Raw genomic sequence first — 24,113 nt, 5'->3', positions numbered from 1 at the left:
GCTGCTCCAGCGGCCTCCCCCCCACTCGCTGCCCTTTCCCCCCAAGCCCAGTCCGTGGAACAGCGGCTCATGCTGTCTCCATCGTCGCCTCTTTGAGAGTTTTTGTTTCAAGACTGCAGGACTAGCGAAGAAAGGACGGGGAGGGTGGAGATTCCCTTGATCTGTGCTAAGTAGCAGTTCCAAGTTCTATCGGGGAGAGAGAGAGAGAAAGAACTCCAAAAAAGAAAGAGGGGCATGTGGGGGAGAGAGGAATGCCTCTCTTTTTCTGAAAATAGTTTGGTAGCTTTAGTTCAGCAGTTGAGTAAATGCCTTGCATGTATAAGGTCCCAGGTGCATCCCCCCCCCCCCCATCTCCAAGTAGGGTGGGGAAGATTTGCCACCTGAAATCCAGGAGAGTTGCTGGCTGTCCATGTAGATGCAATTCTGGGCTAGGTGGGTTGACTCTATAAGGCAACTTCCACTTGAGAGTTACTGCGCGTCCCATCAGCGGATAAACCACAAGTGAAAGTCACAAGCCATTAAACAAATGAAAAAGAGCTACCTCTACAATTAGCAGATGCATTTATGTAGGCCTTTCATGCAAACCTCTTCCTGGAGATTTGTGTGGGCCGCAAGATGCTTACACCATGTGTTAAGTATTGTAGGAAGGTTGCTACCCTAAAGAGCTTTGTTGTTGTTTAGTCATTTAGTCGTGTCCGACTCTTCGTGACCCCATGGACCAGAGCATGCTAAAATGCTTACCCATGCTAAAATTTGAGATGGGGAATACCAGTGTATGGGTGAGGGAGATGGATACTATTCATTTAGTTGAATGACTCAGACTTGTTTGGGCACAGTAGGCAATTTTTACCTCCTGGCAAACTGGGCTGCAAGCTGTAGACTTTTTACTCCAGATTAGTTGCCTAATGCTTCAGGACTGCCTTGTATGGCAGTGCACAATGGCATTATTTATAGGCTTCTACAGGTTGGGTAGCGCATCACTTTGGGACAAGACTCACAGACATTGGTGGGGTGAATAGCTCAGCCATGTCCTTCCTCCATAACAGTCCTGTAGACCTCCACAAGGCTTGAAAAGGAACACCAAGCCTGGCTTGTGGTAAATTGCCTTGTAGATGTGGATCCACAAAGCCCTTACTCCAGAGTTCCCATTGGGCTTTCTCCAGAGTAAGTTGTTTGTAGCTGTAGGTGGTTCACTTAATCCAGAAAGGGTTTCATGGGTACCTCCAGAGTAGGTCTTAGTGCTGCAGCTTCAAACCAGTGAATAGTTTAATAAGTTTTGTGGGTCTTTCAAAAAGGTAGACGAGCTTCCTAGCATGAAGTATTTAGGAGTATAGCCTGATGTAGACCACTTAGGTTCTAGCAAGTTTCTGATGACTGACAGCTGGAGAACAGCTGTAAGTATTACAGTTCTGAGGTTAACAGTTTCACTTACTGTTTACTTCAGAGCCAGTTTTCAGAGACGGTGGAAATATTTCCATAATGCAGCCTTAGCCTGCAAGTTGTAAACAGGTTTACGCTGGAGTTGGAAGGCCAGGAGCTCACTGAGACTTTTGGTGAAATTGTTCCAAGGCAACATAGTTCTATGGATTACAATTCTAGCTTTTTTTTGAACTGCTCAGCTTCCTCCTCCACCATGCCTCATGTATCCCCTAAGAAGAAACCCTCCTTTATCCCACCTTGGCAGACTTTGGGGTTTGCAAAACAAATGTTTTGAAAAGGGCAACCAGAATGATCAAGGGACTGAAGGAACTCCCCAGTGAGGAAAGGTTGCAACATTTGAGGCTTTCTAGTTAAGGAATTAGGTAAGTATGGGGGTGGGGGTGTCATGATCCAGGTGTGTAAAATTATGTGTGGTGTGGAGAAAGGGGATAGAGTGAGGTTTTCCTCCCTCTCACTTCTAAAACCTGAAGGCGCCCAATGCAGCTAGATGGTGGGTGAATCAGGACAGACAAAAGGAAGCACTACTTCATCACACTGTGTAATTAAACAGTGGAACTCGCTGCCTCATGATATATGGTCACAGACAGCTTTAAAAGGCATCCAGGCAAATTCCCAGAGGATGAGGCTATCCATGGCTATTAGTCATGATGGCCATATATTGCCTCCAATATCTGAGGTAGTACCACATGCTGATGGTCACAAGTGGGCTGCCATACTTGTGCCCAGCTTGTGGGCCTCCAACACTCCTCTGCTGGACCAGGGTGAGAACAGGAAGCAGGACTAGATAGGCCTTTGGTTGGGCTTTTCATATGATGCTCCATGCCCCATCTCAAACACTGGCTCCCCACAGTTCTCTAGCTTTTGCTGATCCTGAAAAGTTGAACCCATGTCCACCTTCCAAAACCCACACCTCTAAATTGCCTCTTCTCTGTGGAATTTGCAAGCCATTCTGCCCCCCCCAACACCACCAAACAAAAGTCACATCCTCTTTCAACAAAAGCAGCCTTATAATAATCCACAGACCAAGGCAGAGCAGGCCTGGTTCATTGCCCCCAAGGGCAGTCTTGTGACATTCTGTTGGCAGCTAATGCTGAAATGATTTTTATGTGGGCAGGAGAGTAAAATAACTGCTCTTTCTCCCTTCTTGTTGCTGCCACTGTAAGATTTTATTCCTTGCCATGGGCAGGTTAATGGGGTTTTGTAACAGGGACGTGATTTGATCCCCCCTCTGGTCTCGGTTTCCATAAAGCCTCCCCCCTTTCTTATCCTCCATCCTTTTCCTTGTATAGAATCGGGAGGAATGGCTCTAAAACTTGTATTAATGAAACATTTTCAATTGGTTAGACTAAATGAGGTTCGATTATGAGGGAGAGGGAAAGGGTATCCCCACAATCTGGCTCTGTATGTGTGTTTGTGGGGTGAGGGAGTTCAGCCACTTACTCCATGTGGTGTGAAGGTGCTTGCACTCTCCCCAACCCCTCTTATCATCCATTTTAAAGACTTGTGTGCCCTTGGCAGAGTGGGAGCGGATTGTGTGTGTGTGTGTCTGCCTGCCTTTGACCACTTGGTACAATGAACAGCACCTCACAAAAAAGATCTGTTTTCATTTCCCCCTTCCCAATGGGTGCAAACCTTAGCAATCAGCCTTAGCTGAGCAGAGGTGTCTTGGCTTCTTCCCCTCCTATTCCTTTCCCCCCTCCCTGCCTCACGCTCAGGAGTATAAGGATTTGTGGCTCTATTTCTGTAATGGCTGCTAGACTGTGTCACTTTCTTGCTGATCTTATTGCTCAATGCAGACAGTGAGGGCTGGAGGAAAGAGGGAGCAGACTCCTTTGCAGTTTGTGTGACAAAAGTGGATGGATAAGGAGAAGCAGGTTTTTCCCCCCCTCTCTCTGTGTGTGCAAAATCGGGGCATGTTGTATGCATATGCAATTTGTGATAGTGACACACTGCTCCTGTTTGTGCCTGTGTGATCTTGAATCAAACAGCACCTTGTAGATATTTTGATTGTTGATATGGGAAAGTTGATCCCAGTCTCAGCAAAACTGGAGTGTTAATCTTGGAACTGCTCTGCTGTTACCTTGAAAATAATCTAACGGGGGATAGTAGCCATTATGGAAGTAAGGAGTGTTTGATGTCCAGCTTCCAATTTAATGTATGAAGTGAGTTTAAGGGGGGGGAGAAGACTACTGTATTGTGGACAGGAATTGGCTATTGGGTTGCGGCACAGCACGTTACTTACAGTACAATCCAATGCATATTGGCTTGTAGGTAAGTCTCACTGTGTTCACTGGGGCTTACTCCATAGTAAGTGTGGTTAGGATTGAAGGCTTAACATAATCAAGTAATGTTCATCACAAATAAAAAAGATGCAAGGAACTTTATTGTAGACGTATTTTATAACCAATTCTGGCAGGGGAATATTAGAAATGAATGGAATAAAAGCTATCACAAGGATACAGTGTCTGTCTGTCAATCAGTCAGTGAATCATTCAGTCATTTGCTTCAAGCCAATGGTTTGGCACAAGGAGAAATAGGGCCCTGGATGACTAAAACTATCATAGTTGTTTTGTGATAGGTATTATGGAGGGAACTCAAAAGGCGTGGCCAGATAGAACACACACACACACACACACACACACACACACACACACACACACACACGTGTGTGTGCATACCTGATACATCCATGTGGTTTACAGAGTTGTGCAAATTTTTATGCTGATTGGTACCATTTCAGGTGGTGGACTGGTAATTATTGCACTGATCCAGAAGAGAGAACATGGAACAACAGCTTGCTTGCTGAATAGTTGGTGCTTCTCTTGCTTGAGATATTTCACACTACCCTTCCCCAGTTTCTGTTTAATGCTGCAACTCTACATCAAGAAAGCTGTTCTGTGAGTGCAGCCTAAAAGCATGAAATTGGAAAATTTGGCATGGCCTAACAAGGGGCCAGTTGATGCTTGGGATTCCAAACGGTGAAAAATTTAATGGCCTGTGTTTGCTGAGAATATCTGCCCATTTTAGAGAGGCAGTGATGTTTACATTTGCACCTTGTGGCTTGTTACTTCCAAAGTACCTCCCTGTGATTTTCAGATGAAGGGCGGCATAGAAATTTAATAAATAATAACAATAATGTTTTTAAAAGAGATATGTACTGTTTGAAGATTTTGAAAAGGCACAGCAAACCAGTTGGCTGAGAAATCTTAAAACCTATGCATATATTACAGGGTGATCCTATTCATGTATACTCAGAAGTAAGCCCTATTGGGTTTAGTGGGACTTACTCCCAAGTAAATGTGTGCAGGACCATTTGGTTCAAATCCTAAGCACACAAATTAAGTTTTGTTGAACTCATTGGGGCTCAATGGATATGTATAGGAGTAGGACTGCATTCTTTATGATTTGCTAAGTGTGTTGGGTTGAAATCCTAAACACTTACTGGGGAGTAAATTCCATTGTTGAGTAAACCTGCATAGATTTTATGATGGATATTGCATGGGTAGCTGCCAAATGACATTTTATTTCAAATGAAAATGGAAGGCTAAAGGTTTTTGGTCTTTTTAAATGAATAATGCATTTTCTAAAAATTCAGAAATATATGTTCTACTCTGGATTTGTAACTGGTTTTTGCAATAAAGTTTATTGTATTTTTTTAAGTAACCTGTTTTATATTCGTAGCATTTGCACACTATATTGAATCCATAATAATATAAAAACTTTACCTAAAAGACCCTTTCACAATCTACGAAATCATTTTCCAGATCAAAACATATATTGTCCATTTGCTTCCCCCCACTTTCCAGATTAAATACATTTGTCTATGAGCTTTTTCCTCATTTTGCCCTCTTGAACATATTGTCAGAGTAGAAGGATATCATTGAAAACATGTTCTTTTGACATAATTTGAAAACTGGTGGGACAATGAAGGAAAGGCTCCTCATAAAAACTTTCCAGCAACTTCTGATAGTTCTGATCCTAATATTTTTTCTGTTTAAAATTAGGTATTCTTGGGTAAGAAAGGCAGTCTCTTGCATTTTCTTCTCCCCACTCTCAGATAACTGACTACAAATCTCATACTAAATTTAAATGATTATTAATTGTAGACACTGCCCGTTTTAGTGTCGAGGAGAAATGCCTAAATTTTTAAAGGATTTATGGCAGGGAAAATGTTCCTTGTATTTCTTCCTGCAGGGCGAGGACTCTTGCTATAAAATCTGTGTTTAAGGTATCATAAAAGCGAGACCTTCACATGAAACAGAAGTTTGAAGGTGTCTCTTACAGATTGATAGTATATTTTAACCTCTCAGCTGTGTGTCAGCTTAACAGTATGGTATTATGGACTTCTGCAATCCAGGACACACTCTTGCAAAGGAAGCCCCAGTAGTAATTGATACAAGAAATATTACAACCTCAAAGAGTGAGAGGATTGGGGGGGGGAGAGTGAACTACAACAGTGTCAGGTGGATTGGGAGGGGGAATATTTGGAAGCCAAAGTTGTTCTCTGAGGGGGAGAAAGTACAAGGCTTGGGAGGTCATGACACTTGCTAGGTTGAGGGTATTTCATTAGAAGGATGGGTTCAGAAATACATTCTGAGATTGTAGCAAAGCAATCCCATTTCCCAGGAAGCCGTTTCAGGGTGGCAGAGATGCATGCTATCTTCTAATTCTTGTGATAAACATGTTTTATGAGCTCCTTTTAAATGTAGTTAGGTGTCCTCCCTCAAGCTGTTCTCTATTCTTTTGGTCTGTTTTCATCCTTGTAGTATGCATAATTTAGACAATTATTCTGTAACTGAAGCAAGTGACAGTGTTTGCAATCCAAAATGGTAATCGGAATTCCAGGTTTTGTCTGTTTTAAAACTTGGGATTCTCATCTTTTAAAAACATTGAGTGTTGTTAGATAGTCAGAAGGCAAATCGGAGATCCACACATGGACTAATGTTGACTGGATAATTCGTGACTTCATAGTGGAAATACTGATTCAACCACCTTCTTCTGTCTTTACATTTTTGTACATAAAAGGATAGATTATTTTTTGAGGGCTTGTCGCTCAGGTTATACAATCAAGTAGCTAGAACTTTTTTCCCCCTGTTAAAAAAAATACCCACCGAGTACATTTTAAGAACTTGGGAGCTAGCAATCTAATAGGTTGCCACAATCCATGTTTCCATGGAAATAATTGAGATGGAGAGGTAATAAATAAAGAGTTCTAAGGTCACAGGTCCTTCAACCTAAGACAGGCAGAAAATAGGTTTAAATTACAGAGATCTCTTCAAATAAATGCACACAGGCTTGTTTCCCCAGTTGAAATATTTTTTGGGGGGCTGTCAGTTTTTCAGTAGCATATAATCACTGTCATGATGACAGAGTTGGCTATTAGGACTCCCCCTTTTTGTAATCCCTCCACCCACCCACCCCAACCTCCTCTAACAGTTTTTCTTTAGACTGTGTGAACCCATTTCTATCTCAAAAGTTTAAGGATTAAATGATGACATCTGTGGTAAAAAGGATGCACCATTATGTGGGTGAAAATGCAGATTGTGTGGTAATAAAAAGCCATGAATCTGTGTGAATAGCAAATTTTAAAGATGCTGATGGCTCCTCTTTAGTTTTTTTAAATGGGGTGGAATTACTTAATCAGCCAAATGAGTGTTATGCTTTAAGTAAAAATTCATGAATTGGAACCCATTTTCTTCCCGTATGTTCAGTCTACTAAAAAAACATGTAGTAATTACTGTATCAGTATCCGTTCATTTAGACTGGTAGTGGTAGAACCATTTCCTTGATAAAGGGTTTAAACCTTATAATTAAATACGTTGATTCTGTTAACCATCCATTGATAGTATAAATATAATGCAAGCAAGCATTGTGGTTGGCTGATAGAGTTATTTCCATTCAATCTAGTTTTGTTTAGGGGCGTATAAAGATGGCTTCGTAATCTCACTTCAAGCTTTGACTAAAGCCTGTCTGATTATCGTGTGAAAAGTTCACACAAATTTAGAGACCAGTTTAGATTTGCAATATGGTGAAGATACAAAACTGCGACACACACACACACACACACACACACACACACACACACACACACACACACTTTTAATTGTAGACAGCTTTTTTTTAAAGAATCCAGATGGTGAGCAAAGGTGACAAGTTAAATATGATATTAGCAATTTGTCTATTAAATGAACAGGATATAACTGACATCATTTGAAACTGATTCTGGGTGCTTATCATAGATGCATGGTGATCTCAAAATGTATCAGACTCTCTTAGGTAGGAGGCACTGCATAGGAAAAGCATATTTGCTAAATTTATGTCCCCCCCTCCCATTTTATGAAGAGGAACTTTGATCTGACTACCCAATGGCTTTTACTAAATTTATATCCCACGTTATTTTAGGTTATTATAGAACAGATAAATTAGAGAGTCCATTTTGTTTAGTGTTACATGTAATTTCAAAAATGTTCATGTGTACGGTTGGGGAGAGTCCTACATCGCTGTGTTAAGCAACCAGATTTCAAACCTGAAACCTGGTGGGTAACTTTGACAGCTCTGCAAATTGATGTCAGGCTGTGATGATATTTTTTGGATAAATGTGTTAGTCAGTGATCAAATTGTTTTGCAGTTGAAAAAAAGAGGATGCACTAATTAAGCTTATATTTGTTACCTTGCTTGAAGTTGGAGAATTGCTGTCACCTTTTTTTTTTTTTGCTTTTGCTTGGCAAAATATGCTGATAGAAACTTCTGATTCGTAACTTACCTACCTCATTTGTGTCAGTCAAAAACAAAAGAGCATGCACACATGCACACACCCCCTGCCACCAAACCAAGCAACGTAGGAGGCTCCCTACTTCATTATATGCAAAGTAAATAATAAAAAAATCTTCATCCTTTTCCTTGGCTCCAATTAGTTGATTACTGTGAATGCTCTCCTTTAAAGGAATGTTGTTTTACCTATCTGCTCATACAGAGGTTTGATTTTTAATGTCTTGTGAAAAGGATTTCTTTTTGTCTTGATTGATGTCAAGAATGAAAGCCTGATGGTAATATCCCTTTGAAAGCTATTGTATTGTCAGCTCTGGCTGACAGCGGGAGGCCCTCCTAGTGGTATAGATTAGCGCTGTAGAAACACTGACATTTTCTTTGTTATATTGCTGTTGTTCTGCTTGCAAAGTCAATTATACAATGTCGGAGCTCAGTTACAGAGTTGACTGTGGAAGTAACAATGTCTTTCATACTTGTTTTAAAGATATAATTTTCCCTTCTTCATTCTCTCCCCCCTCTTCCAACCTCCTCATTCCCTAACTGCTTCCCTTCCCAGCTGATAGCCAGGGATTTTTTGAAGGCAGTGGAATAGTATGATATGAAAATTACATTTTTGCATTGTATAGTCATCGCTGAGGTTTCCATGATCCTCCTTGGAAAAATAAAAAATAAAACATGTACAGATCATGCAATCATTGCGGTTCCTCCTTGTTGTGAATTCAGCAAATGAGATGGTGGGGCTCTTTTCTCCCTCCACCTCCCAGGCATCTGTTAAATTAAATTACCGATTATTTTCTAATCAGTATGGCACTGTTTTGGATGTGACAACAGTGGAGATGTGGAGCGGTTGTCTGAACCAGCATATTGTGATGGAAAGTGCATAGGCTGGGTAAGGATATGTAGCATCCATTGTCTTTTATTTTCCTTCCAGAGAGTCCAGTGAAGTTTCCCTGAGGAGCACCAGAAAGGGAGGGGGGGGGGAGAGCATTTGCATAGCTTACTATCTTATTGGCTGAAATTCTTAACTTGTGTATGAAATGCTTTTAATTGTCATTTTACCTCAGATGGTTCCTGTTGGACCCAAATTGATAAATAGTGTGGGTGGAGGGGAGAAGCAGGAGTGGTTTTTAAAGGACAAGTTTTTGGAGTTGGTGTGAATTAATAAGCCAAATGGTAAATGTAACCCATTTTCTTTCTTGCTTCTTTTGGTGGCAAAAAAAGAAGGAAGGGAGTAGATGGTTAGCAAAGATGCAGCGGATTCATCACCCCTCCCCTGCCCCTCCCTCTAAAACATTTGTATATAATCAGGGAAGCAGATAGAACATCATTCATTACCAAATTGCCTTAAATAACAAGTATCCAGCGGAACAATCCCTCATTGGGAATGTTAATTGTGGGATTTCTAAATTACTGTTCTAAACTAATAGACAAAAGATTCCACAGTTACCAGTAATTTGTCAGGATTTATTTTGTTTCTCTTCAATAATTGAAAATTAATGTCTTGAAGTGAAAACAGATGTTCGAGCCATCTTCTCAATTGGGTATAAAAAAGGGAGGCTTTGTGGATGTACCGTGTTCGCAAGCTCAGTTGATACTGGGCTAATGAAGGGTTTGGTCTTGCCTGTTTGATGGATGGAATATAAGTTTAATTATCCTGTAAGTGAAATGAAAACTCCCGGGCGAATGGAAACTGCATCATTCAATTGTGCACTAATTCTTAGAGTTAATATACATACACGTTTGAAAATGGTTTGTTTTTCCATCCTTGCCAATGCACACAAAGTCAAAACTCAACTACAATATTCTACTCATCGATCTACTCAGTTGTGTCACTGTTCGACACAAGGAAGGTTGAACACAGAGTCTGGAAAGAATTGTTTTCACTTGGGCTACAGGTTTGCAAAGACCCATTTGCCTGGTTGGCTCTATAGTGAACAAGAATCCTTTCCAGGCAGCCAGTTGAAGCAGCACTTGCAATATGGTTCTTTGCTTTTGAGTTATCTGTGCATTATAAATTATTGGAGCACCTTCCCAATAAGGAAAATGATCAACTTTTTAGTTTAGGGGGCAAAATGACTAAGGGTGGTTTTAATAGAGGTTTACATTATTTTGCATGGTGTGTGTGTGTGGGGGGGGGGAAATGGATAGAGATAAGTTTCTTTCCTATATCATCTTTCTAGAATTTGGGTCATCTGATGGAATTGAGTGGCAGGGGATACAAGGCAATGCTTTGTCACACAACTCACAAGTAGCTTGTACAGTGGTATCTCGGTTTAAGAACAGTCCTGTTTATGAACGATTCGGTTTATGAACTCCGCAGAACCGGAAGTAGTGTCCCGGTTTGCGAATTTTACCTTGGTCTAAGAACAGAATCCGAACAGTGGAAGGGCACCAGCGGTGGGAGGTCTCATTAGGGAAAGCGCACCTCAGTTTAAGAACAGTTTTGATTTACGAACGGACTTCTGGAACGGATTAAGTTCGTAAACTGAGCTACCACTGTATTGTAAATGCTTCAGGTTCATGGGAAGCGATTTATAAATGAAATTAATGAATAATAATAATTGATGGAACTCCCTGCCACATGAATGTGGAAATGGGCATGAGCATAGACAGAAGAGGTCTCTCAGTGGTAACTTGTCACGATGGCTATATGGAACATCCAGGTTTAGAGGTTGTACAGTGGTACCTCTACTTACGTTCACCTCCGGTTACGTATCTTTCGGGATATTTATGCGGCGAAACCCAGAAGTATTTTTCCGGGTTTTGCCACGCACGCATGCACAGAAGCGGTCCCTCCTGTTGCAGAAACCTCAGGATCCGACTGGAGATCCGGAATGGATCCTGTCCGCAACCGGAGGTAGCACTGTATATATCGAAATCTCACTTTCTGGAGAGTGGAAGCAAGGGAGCATAGCTGCCAAGTATCCCGTATCCACCGGGAAAACCCCTTTTTTCTTGCCGTTTCCCGGCGGTCTCCCGTTTGATGGAAAATCCCGGTACAGTATTGTCCCTTAAATTGGCTTCTGCCCGGCGACCATTTTTCTGGTGCCGCTTTGCCCTTCTATGGGCACCAGAAAATGGCGCTGCCGGCGCCAGAAGTCGCTTCCGCGCATGACCGGAAGTTGTGTGATGCGACTTCCAGTGGCGCTTTGCCCTTCTATGGGCATCAGAAAATGGCGACGCCGGCGCCGGAAGTCGCTTTTACGTGTTTCCGGTCATGCGCGGAAGCGACTTCCGGCGCCGGCGCCGCCATTTTCTGGTGCCCATAGAAGGGCGAAGCGCCACCTTCCGGTCATGCGTGCGCTGACGATCCCGGATCTTTACGACCCGGACTTGGCAGCTATGCAAGGGAGAGAGTCTTCATACCCTGGTTGTGGGCTTCCCAGAGACATCTGCTTTGCCACTGTGGGGATTCTGGATTAAATGGACCTTTTGATTCAGTGGGGCTCATCTTATGTCCTTATGATTAACTTACCGGTAGGAGTGTGGGCTAAAAATGATTACAGCAGCAATTCTTGCGGACTTCTATCCAACACTGAAATACACAATGCTGCAATGTGAGAGCGTAACCTGTTTATGAAGCAAGCGCCTAAAAGTTGAAGCAAAGCACATTGGACTTGAAGCTTTTTCTTTTCTTTAGGTGGGGTGAGGGGTGCAGCGGTTACATCTAATTGGCATCTCTAGCTTGGTCTGTAAAATGAAGATAATTTCAGTTTGTAGAGAGAATGGTTGGTGGCACTGTTAACTTTGAAAATAAATCTCAGCTTGGTTAAACTCTCAATACCCTTTACAGGCATTCAAAACATGGGTGCTGAAAATATGTGTGGCACTTCAGCATGCTTTAAAACATAGGGAATAAAGGTGTGTGTAGCTGTTGTCACCTTTGTCTCCTGACTTGCGTGCTTGTATTACAGCATCTGTAAAGGGCTCCTACTTATCCATCTGCATGCACAGGAGTCCTTAACAGCCTTATAGCAGGGATAGGGAACCTGTAGCTTTCCATATGTTGTTGGACCACACCTCCCATCATTCCTGACTATGCTGCCTGGGGCTGACGGGATTTGGAGTCCAGTAACATCTGGAAGGCTACAAGCTCCCTTTCCCTATATTATACCGAATGTACCTAAGTCTGGGTGGGCAGAACTTCCCTCTCTTCTCTCCTACACAATTTGTTAACAGCATTTTCGGACACCTTGAAAGGGCTCTTCTGAACAAGAAGCCTTAAAATTCCTGCTTCACAGATCTGTGTCCAACCCACCATACTCTCCGCATCATAATGCTTGCTAAGCATGGATTTCCTAATGGATTAAAAATAGCTAGGTAAAAGATTGCTCTTCCGAACTCTTTGTTGACAAGCAGGTACTACTTCCTTCTGCTTCACAGAGATATGTCTTTAATACATGCTTTAACTGGCACAATTAAGCTTTGCAAATAATTCCTCTTAGGGGGTGAATACATACCTCTGGCACCTCTGGCATTTCCTGCTTCAACTGAGGAAAGGGAATCTGAGCAGTGTAAGCAGTTGGCTCAGTGATATCCTGTGCTGGCTGCAATCTTGGTTCTTTTTCTGACTTTTAGCCCCCAAGGGCTCTTATCCCTTTGAGGATGGAAGAGGGGGTGCTTCCTGCACACCCACCATAGTGCTGTGCTAGCACGGCATAGCTTTCCCCTTGGGTGTTTGCTGGTGAGAAAAGTTGATAGTAGGCTAGAGACCTTTATTTCCACTGTACAAGGCAGTGACTTCCATTTTGCCTACTTCCAGCTAGATAAGGAATGGGAGGGAACTTTTGTCCTGCAAAACTCAAAGAAGACTCATCCCTTAAAATTATTTGAAGAACAGGAATGAATGGGGGGATAGGGGAGGGAATTAAAAGACTCTGCCATCAATGTGTGTAATTCATTTTTAGTTTTATCCATGCGATGCAGGTATGCATTGCATGTAGCCCAGACATGCTTCAGCCCTGTCGAGCCAATTTCCCCAAAGGCATTTTAATATATGATCTCTTAGGACAACAGTCCTTGAACTTGAACATACAAAGTTAGACGGTCGGTTTTGTCTATCCCAGTATTACTGTTTTTTGATAGCAGTGGTCCAAGGCTTCCTGCAAAAATCTTTCCCAGCCTTCCTACCTGGATCCTTTTAAATATTTGTTTATTGTATTATATAGTGCCATCAGTGTGTGTGGTGATTTACAGCAGCGGTAGCAAAAATAGAGCCTTCCTGCTGCAGAACTGCAGCACCTGCCAGCCCAAGCCAGCATGAGCAGTGGCCAGGGATTATGAGAGTTGTAGTCCAGCAACATCCAGAGGGAATCACATTGGCTACCCCTCGCTTTACAGCACACAAGGGGACAGGTCTCTTTCACTTCCTCCCACTGTTAATGGGGTGCTGTGCAGCAGGAGGGCTCAGGCAGCCCACCTGTCCTCCTCTTAAGTTTTCCTGGCAACACAAAGGTAGGCTTTGCTTTTTCAAGCTCACTACTGTACTGCCTTCTCTAAAGATAAATGGAGCATATCTTCCCAGTTGCCTGATCAGTTATCTTCAGTGCATGGCTCAAGATTGGCCAGGGGTTGTGGTTTGAAATGTCCTCAGATTTCTCATTTGTTTTGGTGGTGGGTTTGTCCTCAGTTGCTGAGAGACTTTTTGATTCTGGAGTGACTATATGGGTTCTTAATCTGTGACACTGGGATGTGGGTGGCGCTGTAGTCTAAACCACAGAGCCTAGGGCTTGCCGATCAGAAGGTCAGTGAATCCCCGCGACGGGGTGAGCTTCCGTTGCTCGGTCCCTGCTCCTGCCAACCTAGCAGTTCGAAAGCATGTCAAAGTGCAAGTAGATAAATAGTTACCACTCCGGTGGGAAGGTAAACAGTGTTTCCGTGCACTGCTCTGGTTTGCCAGAAGCGGCTTCAGGCCCGTCCTAGCCATAGAGGCTAGTGGTGCGGAGAACCACGGCGCCGGGTGCTGGAGGGCGCTGGAAGGGCGCCAAGTGAGTGCAGGGTTCCGGCGATCTGGCCAGGACTGCGCTCCACGAGCTGAGAGGCTGCGCCGTGTCTCTCTCCTTCTCCGAGGACTCTGTGCTGTGCCTCCTTCTCGTTTCCCCAGCGCTGGGTTCCGCTCAGTCGAGCTTCGCCACCAGCGCGCACACAATGCCCAAGCAGCTCTTGCTGGTCCCGCGGTGCACGCGCTGGTGGCGAAGCTTGGCTGAGCGGAACCCAGCGCTGGGGAAACGAGAATGAGGCACAGCGCGGAGTCCTCGGAGGTGGCCTCCCGCTGCTGCGCAGTCCGCTTGGCACTCCCGGGCCCTTGGAGAGGCTCTGGAGGGGGGCGCTGGAGGGACCTTAGCGCCAGGGCACTGGATGGGCTTAAGATGGCCCTGAGCGGCTTAGTCATGCTGGCCACATGACCCGGAAGCTGTACGCCAGCTCCCTCGGCCAATAAAGCGAGATGAGGGCCGCAACCCCAGAGTTGTTTGTGACTGGACCTAATGGTCAGGGGTCCCTTTACCTTTAATTTGTGAAACTAGATACTTGCATGGCACTGTGGCTTTGGAAAAACTGCACTTGCCCTACATCTGCACATGACCTAGCAGGTTGTGCTTACATATGATGGGCCGGGCCCAATTTTAATTGTCCACAATACCTCAGATTGATATTATGTTGACTGTAGTATGTTGCTCACTGATGCTGCCAGGTAAATCCAGGGGTGTTTGTGATGGCCTACCAGAAGGTACCTTGCTGAGAGCCTCCACAACCTGTCATGAATGGAAACCTGTATCTCATGTGCTTTGGTTCTATGGAGGAAGTAGAAACTCCTCCATTGTATCCTGGGTTAGACACTGTTCATGGATTGCACAGGGAGCCATTGTAAACTAAGCCCACCTTTTTACTAGAGAGTGATCACTCTGAGGCTGGTTTTCCTCATTTTATTTGTCATTTTTGTGTAGAAAACACAATTTTGGCATTCATATGAAAAGCAACAGAGTAGAACAACATTTGAGGCTTCTGAAAATGCCCCCAATTAATCATCCGTCGGATCCATCTGTCTGTCTGTCTAAATAATAAAGTATTCCCCCTCCCCTCCCCTTGGATGAGTTAAGTCAACTTTTAGAGCCCTTTAAAAATATGTAATTGAAATTTGCCCTTTTGGTACCTGGGAATGAATTATTTTTGAAATGTTGTCATTACTCACCCTGCTGTGAGGTTTATCTCTTCTGTTGATCCTAATTAAATAAAACATACTGTTGTTCGCCAGTTTCATGTTGAACTGAATTACCTGCCTCTAGGCTTCTGAATGGTGGTTGGGCTGGCTGGATTCTGCGGCAGGCAGGCATTGACTAACCCGCTTGCTCTTAGATTTTCCATTTCAAAGGGATCAGTTGGCGTTAGTGACAGGCGAAATAGCAAATGCTTTACAGTTGCTTTCAAGAGCTGTACAAACAATAAAAAGGCCTAATGCTACTGGAATAGAACAGTAGGCAGAACTGCAACTTGGAGAAAGCAAAGAGGGGGGGGGAAGACAAAAAAAAAGTATACTTGCTGGCGTGACTAGCATTGGAGGGCTGCAGGATGTTGTTGGGGGACTTAACTAATTTTTCCCCTCTTGGGCTACGATAGGATGGGTCATCCAGTGGTGTCAAGAATCGCCTGGGGAGAGGGCATGCACCCATTTTGATTGTGTATCAAAATTATAACTTTGTGTATAGGAGGTAGATGAGCACCAAAGCTGGTGGATGTGCTACTCTTACAGAAAATCATTTGATACATCCAATAGCTCCATTTAAAATACAGAAACGCTACATTAATACCTTGATGAAGCACACTATGGCCTGTTTTGGACACCGCACATCCTCATCACCGTTTTATTTGTATGCACCCTTTCCATAGTTAAAACCATGCTCAAGGCACCTTACAACTTGAAAAGATATACATGATTAACAATTGTAACAAAAGTCATAAACAATGAATAAGAACACATCAAAAAGTACACAAAAAACTGAACCACTTCCACATAAATCATAACAAGATCTAAAAAGACAGATACAGGAAAAAGTTATACTGTATCAATAACAGCAATGGCAACACCCAACAAATCCCCCTAAACAATGCCCCAGCCCCAGCTGTCTCATCTTGGTAAGCAACACAAACCTGTTGCTTATGTACTCTCTCCTTGCTCTGCCCCTTATGTTCTCCCTTCTCTTTCGTACCTCTGTCAAAGACTTTGAGTTTAATCATAGTTTTGTATTGCATCTGAACCAACAAACTATGGTTACCAGAGTTGGAAACAAACCAGGGTCTGAAACCAGGTTTTGGGGGTTTTTTTAGACCCTTTTTTTAAGACCAGTTTTAGACCCTTGGTTTACGGTCCTGGTTTATTCCAAACCTGGTAACAATCATTTCTTGGGTTGGATGCCACTGAAAACGATGGAGACCTCCTGGAATAATTAACCAGTTTGTTGGAAAGGGAAGAAAGAAGGGGATTTATGGGTGGACACAAGGCTCATGTGTATCTTGGCTTGACAGGCTGAAATATATTATGTTTTAAATTGGCATTTTACAGTGGAGAAGCAGGTAACACATATTACAAATAAATAAAATTGCCTTGTGCTACTAGCACCCTAACCACTACCCCATGAGACATTATCTTTTGGCACCAGCTAGAAACTATTCCTTTTCCATCAGGATCCCAAGAGTGCTGAGTATTGTTGGAGATGCTGGCTGGTAGGGTAGGAGGGACAATTGAACTGTAGGTTGTTTTTTTTTAATGAAGTCTTTATTTTGTTTCATTTCTGTTTTTCATTAATTGTTGCCTGAATTACAGTGCTGTAACACAGCCTGGGCTTTATGACAAGGGGAAGGATATAAATAAACTAATGATGGCGATACCTATTAAGCACTTCTCACTGTTTTCGTTAGTCAGAATTAGTCCAGGGCGGCAAGTTGCTTGCTCAATTACTTTATTGCTACTAAAAAGCCTTAGATCGGCTAAGGGAGGAGTGCCAAAGAGTTGACACTAATTTTAGGATTTGTAAGACAGGCATGTGGGAGATTACCAAGAGCGCTTCTGATTTTTAGGCTAGTTACATCTCCACCCCTACCTAATTTAGGGTGGTTGAGGATGTGTGGGGATAATGGATGAATTACTTCCATTACCATTTGATTCCAATACACCATAGTGATATTCACCTGAGTCCAAGCATAGGAATGAAAAGGGAAGAGACTTTTAAGGGCTGCAGAAGGCCTTTTCATATTTTCTGGGGTGTTAGAAAATCCAGAATGACTCTTGATTCAGGGAAACGGTTGTAATGTTTGAAACACATGAGGCAATAAGTGGTCTTATGTGCACCTTTTGAGACCTTCCTTTCATTTCATTCCTGCATTTTATGCTTGCTTTCTCTCTTTGAAGAATAAGCAGAATAAGAATAGCGGTTGGGTTATTTTTCATTCTGTTAATAATAATAATAATGATAATAATGATAATGATAATTTCTTATGTTCCTGCTGTGAAACCACTGTGTCATGTCAGAGGTGCATGAGATTTTTGATCTCCATAGCATTTTATCTTATTGATTTGTTTTAAATATATATACAGTGGTACCTCGCTAGACGAATGCCTCACAAGGCGAATTTTTCGCAAGACGAATGTGTTTTGCGATTTCAATGGAGACTCACAAGACGAAGTTTCCTATGGCATGCTTCGCAAGACTATTTCCCCCCCTATGCCATAGGGTGCCTCGCAAGACGAATATTTTTTATTCGTCTTGCGAGGCTCCCAATGGGAAACCGCACTTCAATGGAAACGGCACTTCAATGGGAGCCGCTTCGCAAAACGAATTTTTCGTTATACGAAGCGACTCACGGGATGAATTAAATTCGTCTTGCGAGGCACCACTGTATATATTTTGCCATCCTAAAAAAAATAAAAAATTGAGCTCAAACAATTAAGATTTGACCAGAAGGTTTTCACCGGTAAGAGGTAGATTGAACGACACTGGACTAGTTGTTTCCACATGGTAATGAACATAAGAAGCTACCTTCAACCAGCACTGCCCATTTCTTGTTCCAGTTGCATTCTGACATGCGGAGGACAACCTCAAGCAAGGTGCCCTTTATACTCATTGAGGTTATCCATGTATTCTAGGACCCGGAATTCTAAAATGTTTGGGGAGCCTCTTTGTGTTGGAGGGTGACTGGAATGCCAGTGGTGGTGGTGGTGGGGAAGTTATCATGATTGGGGTGGAGCTAGAACATTCTCCTCCCCCCAGTCTTCCCTGTGTGTTTTCTGATCTTGTTGAAGGCTTACGTTGTGGCCTATTGTGAATTTGTGATACAGTACTTCAGTTTCGTGAGTGTAATTTTGCCTGCTATGTTGGAGATAATTACGAGCAAAATTATGACAGTCCTGCGTGATCTTCATGCTATAAGTCTTAATTCATAGACTGATGGCTGTGCATTAGAAGGAAATTAGGCTGATAGTTAAATACGGGAGTCAAATTACAATGACATACTTCAGATGTAACTTGCTTTGATTTATTTGTGGCTAATTTCATTTGAAAGGCTGTAGTGTCTTCAGTCTGGGGCTACTATGAACATTTCTTCATGTAGTAAAAAGTCGGAGAGAAGTCTTGGTGAAAAATACAAAATAAAATGGGAGGTTCTCTGCAAGCATCCTGGATGAAATTTATCTGTTTAATGGGTTTTCAGATAATTGCATCTGAAAGGGAGGATGGATTGAATCTGAAAAATTGGTTGTTCCTGTGGGAATATTCAATATATTAACATATTCTTTCCATAAAAGGGCTGCAGATCATCATAAGCCATGGTTCTTAATGGAGACTTGAGAAGGGGGGGGCTATTGGCATTTGTGCAGGGGTGTCCCCTTTCTCTTTGGATTCTTCCACACACTTCCCCGTTTAGGACACCCCCCTCTTTGCAGCCACCTTTTTTTGTCTATATGGAAGTCCTTGTTACATTTGTTCTTGGTTTCCAGCTCCCATCAGTTCCAGCCACTATGGCCAGTGGTCAGGGAAGATGCTGGACTCTCCCAGGGCTAGCATCACATTATGGCTGGAAGTTATTTATTATTTATATTATTTTATTTAAATACGCTCATAATTTACTAAAAACACAATAACATTATTCTATAGATCTCCATAAAACAAAATTGAAGCATCAATAAAACATCAGTAGATATTGGTTGGTTAAAAAGAATAATTCCTATGCTGAAGGCCTGTCAAAACTGTAGCGTTTTTAGAAGATGTCTGAAAGAAGGCAGAGACCATTCCTGCTGAGACTCTACTGGCAGGGAGTTCCACAGGGCAGGGCCTGCCACACTAAAGGTCCGGTCCTTAGTGAAAGCCAACCGAACCTCAAGAGCATGGGGAACCTCCAGAAGTGCCCCATAAGAGGATCTCGGTGACTGAGGTGAAGTATAAGGGATCAGACTATCCTTACAATTAACTCTAAATTACTGTATAAGTTTAGAAATAATTAGGAATAAGCCCCTTTGAAATAATTTGGACTTCTCAGTACAGTATATGTGCAAAGATGATGCAGTTAGATGCAGTTATATAGACATGAAGTTCACCCCTTGGGACTAGTACAGGTGTAGCATTGCCAGTTGCTTAACTACGGTCAAACAATTGAGAATGGACGATGGAATAAAATGAAGGGCTTCATCTCTTCTCTTCTCCCTCTGCCCTCCCCTGAGCATAAACTCTCCTGCTTAAGCCTAACTTCAGCTAACCAAACTTTTGGTTTTAACATAAGCCTTAGGTCTTGCCTAGAATTCACACCTAAACCCTGCTCTGAGTAATGGTTTGATACTGACTTAAGAATGGACACTGAGAGTGCCCACTGCAGGTAATGTTCTCCTCCCAGAACTGTCATGTCTCTCTGACCATTTTGCCCGACTTTGTCAGATGGGTAGGTGAGATGGCAAGGTCCCCACCAGCCGCCAACTGCCCTTCCGGAACTGCCTCCAGCAACGTCCATGCTCTCTGACTTAGTTTATATTCCTCATTTCCACTCCTAGTCTTTTTCTATCATATTCCATGATCCCCTAAGCCACTAGATTTGAATGATGGGTGACCAAGAGTGTGTTGGTGCAAAGGTGGCATAGAAATATGTCGAGTGGAATAAATGCCTGTGAAATGGAGAGCCATGATTTTAAATTCATGGATTTCCAAAGTTCCTGCCTTGTGTGAGCTCCTTATTTTATTTTTTATTTTTTGCATGTGAGCTGTTTTGATGTTCTTGCTTCGTGCTGCAGCAAAGAGGTTTTAATGGATACCAATTTTCCTGTCTGTCTCTTCGCATGCAAAGTGACATTAGCAATAACTTTGATTGACAAATACAAAAAAGTTCTGTTTAAAAAAAATATAAAAAATTCTTCAGTTGACTAAGTATTGACGCCATGTGGCAATTTGCAATTGCCCTGCATCAATTTCAGTTGTACAATCTAGCTTTTGTTTTATATTGGGTGGGGGGTGGGGTAAGGCTGAAGGGTGGGGGTGAGCATTGAAATATAATGGTTTTTGCTTACCAGGCTTGTGCATACAGTAGTTTGTTTCAGTAGCAATGCTGTTGGTTTTGACAACTACCTGGGTGGTGGGCACAATTCACATGCTCCATTGTATGTGGTATCTACAAGGGTGCTTTTCCGGAATATCCAAAAATATTTTGTCTTCTTTTTGTTTTAAATAAAATGGGTTTGGGTTGTTGTTGTTTTTCATAAAAACTTTTTTAAAAATAAAAAAATACAGTTTTGCATTGTGATCCACAACAATTTATTGCACTAGCCATTGTCCACAAAAAATAGTTTCCATATAAATTTTCTGTTATACAAATTGCAATTGAGTAAAATAGTACAGGTGAAAATATCCCCCCCCCAGCACAATAGAGTCTCAAAAGGATATGCTATTTTATAAGAAACCCCTATGCTACTTGCCGTGATTAATTTCCTTATTTTTTTTCTGTTCCTTTTCACCGTTAGTCCAATTAAGATTGTTTCTTGGGAACTTTGATGATATAGATTCCAACAACAAAGAAAAGTTAGTTCCACCAATTGATAGGTGGGGCTTAAATAAGACTTCCCCCAGGCCCGGCTCTAGGGGTAGTCTGGGTGGCGCCGGGCGCCGGGCCGGCAGGAAGGCGCTGAGCGGCACGCTGCGCCCGCCCACAAGGGTGGGGGCGCCGGAGCGATCTCCGCGCCACGGTGCCAGGGCACCCGACCGGCTTGAGACGGCCCTGACTTCCCCAACCGGGTGCCCTTCAGATGTTTTTGATTACAGCTTCAGCCGGCGTGGTTAATCCACAGGTCAACAGATTGGGGAAAAGCTGCTCCCAATGGAAAAAGTTGCAAGAACCACAGATAATTGACTTGTTGAATAGAGTCTTGGAGCACTCTGTACCTAGTCGTAATCAACTTATTCATACATCACATTTTCCACAACTAAATCAGTGATCAAAGCAGATCACATTGTTGTTTTTTAAAAAGTTTAAATACAGCAGTACATTAATGTTACGTAACGAAAATTACAATATCACTGCAATGTAACGCTAAGAAACACCTAACAATTAACAATCTAACAGACATCAATGTTTTTAGCAGAGGATAAAGCTGACGAATAGAGATAGGTGAAGTAAAAATATCGGGAAGAATCACATCCAAAAAATATTCACCAAACTGATGTTAGTATCACACAATCCCCTTCAGCCTTTCGTCCCTCAAACCAAAAAGGCCAGAGAATAATTCTGAAAGCAACTCCATTATGAAGACTCGTAGGGTGAAGGGTGGAGCGTAGAGCAAGGCAGGGGGAGACAGCCATCCTCCGATGGCAGACACAGGGGGCAGAGCCATTTAAAGCACATCCCTTCCCCCACAGAATCTTGGGAACTGTTTAAGAGCACTGGTAATTGTATCTCTGCGAGGGGGAAACCACAGTTCCCAGGATTTTTTGGGGGAAGGGGTGGGACTTTTAAATGTGCATCAAATAACCTTCTAGTGTTTTGTATGGCTCTGCCCAGAGTATCTATCCTCATGAAAACATGCACATTTAGTCAGATTTTGATAAAATAGTTGCTTTTCGAAAGTAAGAATGAGTAAATATACAAATCCTTCCGTAAAATAGCACTATGCTTTTTTAAAAGCAATGCGGGGCAGGGGGCTTCGGTTTCAGCAAGGCAGGGGTAGCAAATGTGGTAGCCTTCAAACATTTCAGGCTACAACTTCCTGATGATTGTAGGTAGGGAATTGTAGTCCAAAGCTTCTGTAGGACACCATGTTGGCTGCCCCTACCATAAGGCATGGCTGACCTGCTTGGCCCCATTTCAGCAACAGGGCCCTTCCGGGCATCTCCAGCTGATTTCCCCTCATCCATCCTATTGCTGATGTTCTTTCACCTCTGTGTTTCAGCAGCCTACCTCCACCTACCATGTTACCTTACGCTGCTGTGTACATTCCTACAAATATGCAGTGTTGTTGGAAAACATGGCAGCCAAGATTGGGCTGCTGGCAGCCATTGCAAGCTGTCGTCCCTCAAGGCAGCACAGGCTGTTGGGTGGGCTGGCTGGCTAGCGCCAGGTCTTGCCATTGCCTGAGGTGACACTTGCCTGATCTTTCAGCTTCTTTTGTTCTGTGATTTTAAAGTGACCTCCCTCATACTTAGGAAGGATCAAGCTGCCTAATGATACTACCGGTATGTCTTGTGTATTGGACTCTGAAGTTTGCGCTGCCTTTGGACGCCCTTTTTGCTTTATGCAGCACGAGACTGTTGTATTAAGTGGTATATTTTTCTTCCCACATAGCAGCTTTTATTTGCTTAATTTACTTATTTGGATATTTTATTTGATTAGCTGCTTTTCAGGGGCTTCTATTCAAATGGGCCACTGCTCCTTTCCAGAGAAACAGAAAACATGCATTCACCAATGGGTTTCTTCTTCTTCTTCTTCAAAAAAAAACTGCCTACATATTAACATTTTGAGGGCTAAAATCTGCATATTTTAATTTTTTTTAAGGAACAAAATAATAGTTTGTTTCTCATGAAGTTGTATTTGAATTGCTCATGTTCAAAGGGACCTTTTGGAACCATGTTGGCTTCAAGGCAAAATTTTATATGTGTGTGTATGTGTGTGTTAATTTCCCCACTTACGTTTGTGTTGATATGTGAGGTGGGGGAATCTAATTTTGAAGGCAGTTGTACTGACTTTGTAGAGAGAATGCAATTCAGTATATGAATTAGTTTGAGCATTATGTATCCTTATGTTTCCCATTTGAAGCTGTTTGTGCCGTGCTTTGAAAATGTAAAGCATATATAAGTGCTTATTATTACTATGTTATTATTCTCTTGCTGAAAAGAGCTCTCTGGGGAGACCTCTGATTTGCATTTTGGTATTTGGATCCAAAGTGTTACACACATTCCTTTTCTTTACATATGTTGCCTTCCACTGTCCCCCACCCCACCCCATTTGCTTCTGTTAACAACTGTGCATTTAAACTTAACTAGCTTCTTTTTCAGTTTAGTTCATTTTGGAGATTTGTGTTCCTGTTTGCTCTTTTCTCTCTCTATTACTCAAAAGCCTGTAAAATACAGGATCAGGTTAATGGCCCATCAAGTCCATCATTTCAAAATGCACATTGACTCCACTATGCTGCATTTTGTTCAAGATGTTTCTTCCCAGCCTTCTTTCTCTGCCTTTTAGAGGCAATGTTCTGGTACTAAGCTGAATTTTTTGGGGGGAGAAAGTAATGCCTGAAGTTTTCAGTCCTGTTTGCACTCCAGTAAAGTTATTGGAGAGGGAGAATGACATAGAGGTGTGTGTGTGTGTTGCAGGATAAGCCACAGGGCAGGTGTATGTAGCCAGCAAGAAGTGTCAAATCAAGAATTTCTACCCTGGAAGCATTTATT

At 42.5% G+C, this 24,113-nt stretch overlaps 1 protein-coding gene across 2 annotated transcripts in view; it reads left to right on the top strand.

Annotated features, from left to right (window-relative positions):
- ZNF423 (zinc finger protein 423) overlaps window positions 1-24,113 on the top strand; it is a 308,380-nt gene that overhangs the window by 1,698 nt on the left and 282,569 nt on the right. The window lies entirely within an intron of this gene.

This window comes from Zootoca vivipara, chromosome 6 (assembly GCF_965207765.1).
Source record: "Zootoca vivipara chromosome 6, rZooViv2.hap1.1, whole genome shotgun sequence".
Lineage (NCBI taxonomy): Eukaryota > Metazoa > Chordata > Lepidosauria > Squamata > Lacertidae > Zootoca > Zootoca vivipara.
This window is presented reverse-complemented; position numbering and strand designations above follow the sequence as displayed.